Source organism: Desmodus rotundus, chromosome 11, assembly GCF_022682495.2.
Source record: "Desmodus rotundus isolate HL8 chromosome 11, HLdesRot8A.1, whole genome shotgun sequence".
NCBI classification, from domain to species: Eukaryota; Metazoa; Chordata; class Mammalia; order Chiroptera; family Phyllostomidae; genus Desmodus; species Desmodus rotundus.
This window is the reverse complement of record NC_071397.1, coordinates 59,258,625-59,264,590: the sequence shown is the minus strand read 5'-3', so window position 1 is coordinate 59,264,590 and position 5,966 is coordinate 59,258,625. Positions and strand designations below refer to the sequence as shown.

The following is a 5,966-nucleotide window of genomic DNA, read 5'->3' as shown; positions in this document are numbered from 1 at the left end:
TGCTGAGAAGGAATGTGGAATGTTGCCTATGATTTTTTTAAAGATACTGTTAGCAATTTTATCTTGAAACACAAATAGTTTACTTTAAACAGAAAATGCTTGCGGTACTCTTATGAAGGTGGTTGGGGTGGGTATTCTTAGGTATTCTTATGGTCATATGCACGTGTACAAATGGAGACGTTGAAGAAGGAAATTCACAGGACTACTAATCAGTGACAGTGGGACTCACGTTGAGACCTTCTGACTCCAGAGTGCATGCCCTTAACATCACAGGAAATATTATTATTAATAGAGGTAAAAGGAGTACCTGGATCCTAATAGGTATTCAATAAAACTATGCTGAAAACGAATGGACTACACTATTTAGTAGCCTCTGAAAAAATGTTCAGGCTCATGTTGTTCAAGGGAAATAGGAGAGAAGAAGTAGGAAGATGAAAAACATTCACGGCACTTATCTGGATGCTTTACACTTTCCGTTAGTAGCTAACTGTAAATGTCTAGTTTTCATATGCAAACACTAAGGCAGGAGACATTTATGTGGTAGAAGTTAGCTCTCTGGGATCTTTGCAAGTTCTTAACATTAAACTCATTTTTTATTCTTTGACTTTTATTCCCTTAACTAAACCTTGTTCTGTTATAACTCTGTGGAAACACGTACAGAAATAATGCATCAGAGAATCAGAGAATCTGCAAACTTTCCTGGTTATGTCACTGCACTGAAATCACCAAAATTCAAGTCAACTCCGGAAGAATCTGTGGACTGTATGGCACTGGCTTCCTAGTCTTGCGGGAGAAACAGAAATAACTGTCTGTAGAACGTGAGATTCTGAGGCCTAGTTCGCCCTCATGTCCATAGATACCAGCATGTGGTTTGAGACATCGAGGTATGCTCTATGCATATTTGTTGAATTTATCTTCAGTTACAATAAAATAAGCTCTTGAAACCGGGTGATGATCCTAAGTTCTAGATACTCAGGAATTTGCAGGAGACTCTTCTTCATTTATTGCTCCTTAAATGACCATCATCTTCCTTTTTTGTGCTTGTTCATCTAAATCTTGAGCCCAGCCTTTTGTGGGTGGTGGCGGACACGGAGACGACACTATGAAGGCCTCGGGCACACTGCGAGAGTACAGGGTGGTGGGGTGCTGCCTGCCCACCCCTCAGTGCCGCACACTGCCCCTCTGCCACATGCTCATCTTTGCACCTAACCGGGTCATTGCCTAGTCCCGCTTCTGGTACTTTGTGTTTCAGCTGAAGAAGATGAAGAAATCTTCGGGGGAAATTGTCTCCTGTGGGAAGATGTTCGAAAAATCCCCCCTTTGGGTGAAGAACTTTGGCATCTAGCTGCGCTATGACTCCTGCAGCAGGACCCACAACGTGTACTGAGAGTCCCGGGACTAACCAACGCAGGCGCCCGTCACCCAGGGCTATGGAGACATTGGGGCCGCAACGTGCCTGCACCCACTCCACCCAGATCACGAAGGTGGAGGAGATTCAGTCCCGTCAGTCAAGCAGTTCCATGACTCCACGATCAAGTTCCCACTGCCCCACCGGGTCCTTCATCGCCAGCACAAGCCACGCTTCACCACCAATTGGCCCAACACCTTATTTGAGATGCAGGGCCTCCTTGTCCCTTGGCCTACCCCGTAAACACCTGGGGAAAAAAAAATCTCAAACCCAGCCCCCTCAGATTTTTTTCTTATCCTGGGACCAGGGTTCCTTTCATCACTAGTAGTGAATAGGCAGGCATCTATGGAGAAACCTACTTGTTACTATAAAGACTAGGCAAAGGGCAGGTCTGGGATGGAAAACAACAATGTGCAATGAAAGAATTGAGCAGAACCAATACCAAATTTGGCAAATTAACCTTAATGTTTTACTACTGTAGATAGGCCAGAAATAATGACATCCTACATAAGTCCTTCTGAGATGAGGCCACCTCAGCCCAGTGCTTCAGCTTGGGAGTTCAGAAAATCTTCAGTCTCTGAAGGCTTTCTAGGGCTAATTTAGGTTAATGAAACTCACGAGAGACTGATATATAAGCTGGCATGTTAACCTCCCTGTGTGTGTGTGGATATTCCTTGGTGGTGCCCGGGGAACCCTGTTCACTAATCAGGGTCCCAGGGAAGCAGACTCTCTATTCCGATAACTTTCAGGAAAAAATGGAATCAGAGCAAAGGAAGGTGGATGGCCTCCTGGACATGCCATGTCATGTCAGCTGTGATGCCTCCTATGGACCATCCCTGTCCAGCTCCAGGTGGCGGCTCTTGAATGAGAAGAAAATGCGTGCTCAATATTCCCGTCGTTTTCTCCTCTCTACAGCGCTAGAATACACGACTATCCCCTCCCCCTTCCTGCTGTCTACCTCAGCTTCCTCATCTCTCAGTGGGAAGAATCATAACAGTACTGGCCTCTGAGGGGGTTAATGCATGCTGAACACTTAGAATATTGCCTGGTTCACAGTACTACACTTAAGAAATGATTAGCTATTGTTATTCATATTTTCATTATTACTTTCTCAGACTCTTTGCAAATCATTTTCCTTCCACTGTAGTAATCTTTTTGGAGGCTTTCTCAATACGAGCAACTAGGTGTCAACTTTCTTAATTGTACTGTCATTCTGGACATTCCCTGAAGCCCCACCCCAGATACCTTGCTTGTTTGGGATGTGTCAAACTTCTGCAGCCTCGCATTTACTGCTCACTACTCTCTTCTACAAATGACTCATCTTATTGGCTTTGCATCCTTTTTTGCTAACTGTGCTGTTGGGGAATAGCAAAAAAGGTTAAAATTCTTAGACAGATGGTTTTGCCTTATACATTGAGAAATTCTATATCTGGTTTCCTTTTACTCCATATCCAGCAGACAAATGAAGACCATAACATCCTGACAAACCTTGCACCATATTCTTGCCTTAGCGGAGAGACTAGTTCAGTAATGTGTCATAGATCAGGATGAACCCAGCAACCCCCCGTCCAGGCCACGTCTGCTGCACAGTGCTCTGGATACTCAGACTGCCTTCCCCACTCTCCGGACTCTCAGCTAGCTCTTGGCTCTGCCTGCTCAGGAGCACAGCTGCTCCCAGGTCTGTGACCCCGATGTCTCTGGCAGTGCTCTGGCCACCCAGGCCACTCCAGACCTCCTCCTGTCACACCTTCTATGCGCATCATGCCCACCTGACTTGCCCACTCCTGCCTCTGGCTGGTTTCCCCTCTCAGCTGGCACATGAACACATGTACACTGTCATATGCTGGTCCTCTTTTCAGAGTAACCTGCCACAAATTTGTATAAATAAAATAGATTTCCCCTCCCAATGGATTCATTGTTGTTATGTGGCTAGGAAGAGCAAAGAGGAAACAGATCTGGGAAGGTTGAGCGAAACATTTAGTATGCATTAGCATACTTGGCACTTCAGCTTTGTGGGGTTTCGAAGTCTTAAATGCGTGGATGTAGTAACAATTGAGAGGGCAATTAGGAGGTGGAAACCCCCCTTCCCATTAAGGATGATTAATAAATTGCATACATTAGTAATATACAGATGAATAATCAATCTGATACAGTGTTATGAAATTTCCTGTTTCAGAAACACAATCTAATTATTTTTTCAACAGAACTTACTAAACCTGCTTGTTAGTCAGAATTTCACAGCACAAATTTATTATCAAATTAAATCTATCATAAATGATTAAGTATGTTTATCATTTCTAAAGAGAGCACTGTTATCAGCTAATTCAGTGTGGATATTTTGTGTGGAAGGGCTTCTCTATGGCAGTGTTTTAAGTTTCAAGTTCTTCTGGGGGAAGGAGGCCAGAGGCACTGTTGTTTAATGGGGACAGAGTTTCAGTCTGGGAGGAGAAAGTCCTGGAGATGGAGGGTGGTGCTGGATGCATAACAGCATGTCGGTACTTAATGCCACTGAACTGTACATGTAAAAATGTTTAAAATGGTAAGTTTTATGCTATGTATATTTTACCACATTACAAAAAGCAAAAGTTGCTTCTGCTTGTGATAAAAATTTAAACAGGATAGAAGGATAAAAGAGTAAAGTTTGTCTTCTGTCTTTTACATCAATTCATATTCCCATTTCTCAGAGGTAACCACAGCTGATACCCTTTTAGAAATCTGTTATGCATTAAGTATATATGTTTATGTAGCACTGTGCTACCGTTTTAAAAAATAGATACCATTTGGCCCCTTGCCTTTATCACTTAACAATATATCTTAAATATATATCAACACCTAGAGTCACTATTTGTAAAAAAGCTCCATGGTATTTTTCCTACTAATACACATTTAACTTCATTTACAATGTAACAGCTGTGTTTCAGTTAAAATGGATATTGATGTCTTTTTCTGACATCTGGCTTCATTATCTGACTCTGTAGTTGTTTCTCCTATCGTTCATTTATTCTGAAAAGATTTTACGAGGTTCCAGTGTAGTTTATGTTATACCCTGGACAATCCTAAGCAGATACTTTTTCTCCGGTGCCAGAAGGAGTTATTCATCTTGATAACTGCATTTCGCTATTCATTTGTGTTGGCTCAGGTGTACTCTAAGCATATACGGTATTTTTTAAATTAGAAAAAATAAATAGATAAAATCTGGCCTGCTTGTTTATAAACTTGGCTCTAACCTAATCTAGAGTGTTTTGTACACTGGAAGCTCTGTGCACCAGCACCTGCCGTCCTCAGTCTTTATCAGATCCCCTGGGCAAGTGGTTCAAAGACCTCTTCCCTGCAGCTCATCCTTCCCGATTCCCTGTATTCCAATTCTCTCTCCTTCTTCCCCTCGAGGCTCCCGAGTCCCTTGCTCTTCTCCACTTCTAAGAAGTCCCTTCCCTTAGGCCTGCAGACCCCCTTCTCCTGTCCTTCATAGATTTCTCGGACAGTTGAATACAAAGGAGGTACAGAAACACTCCTACTACAGATGCGTATATACTGGGGGTGGCCCTCGCCCCTGTGATAGAGCAGGATTGCTTTCCCGTAAATACCGCAAGTGCACTGATTGTGTTCTAGGACAACATTAGCTCAGCCGTTCACCTGCGTGTGGGATACTCAGGCTCCGTGGGGGTGTCTATAAATCCAATCATGCTTTGTTTTATTGTTTCTTTGGGAAAAATGTGTTCCAAGTTCTCAGTAATTGACTTGTCAATGAACTTTTGGAATAGACCCATCTGTAAATCGACAATAACTTGTTCTTTTTTAAAAATATATATCCTTTTTCCTTTTTTCCCCCCACTTAAATGTCTGTAAAATAAGTCTTGGGAGATACAACATTTTATTGATAAGAAATCTGAGGCATAGATCCGGAATGACTTCTTTAAGGTTATATAAACTAGTTAGTGGTAGATGAGTTCTGCTGTTGAGTCACTAGGCAACTAGTTGTATCAAATAAAATGCACAGACAAAGGCACTCACTCAACCCATGCACACACATTGAGTTCCAAATTCGGCCAACTCTGGTAATGTGAATTTTGTAATGGCTGAAATTGGAACGGATGAGGAAGTAAATAGGCCAGTAATAAATGTTTCTTGCATTAACAGAAACTTTGTCTCTATTTCAAAGTAAGAGACGCTACTTAAGGAGAAATGTTATGAGAGAAAGTTCATTTGCTATTGCTGGTGTGTGGTGAGTATATTGTCCTTGCCTTGTTCTTTCTAATCAAACCTGTCCACGTGGACACCATCCAAAACCATGGCAAAGACAAATATAGTAAGGAAAAACCACCGGGAAAATCCATCCCAGGGAGTACACAAAGAGAAAACCACAACAAGTAAGCATTCTAAAGAGTGAAAAACAATAATTAAAAAAGAAAGCAGAGGCAGGCCGGCCAGCAGGCCAGCAACACCCAAAGGGAGTCATAAGTGGTAGAATGAGGGCTGTCAGGTAGGAATTTCTAAGGATTAGGACCTAAGGCTCTGTTAGGTGCACTGGCTTTGGAACATAAGCGTCTCAACACACTGT

The 5,966-nt window shown here is 42.5% G+C and overlaps 1 pseudogene; it reads left to right on the top strand.

Moving 5' to 3' along the window:
* Positions 1-1,102: 1,102 nt before the first annotated feature.
* LOC112297217 (large ribosomal subunit protein eL20 pseudogene) lies at positions 1,103-1,651 on the top strand (annotated as a pseudogene).
* Positions 1,652-5,966: the final 4,315 nt, after the last annotated feature.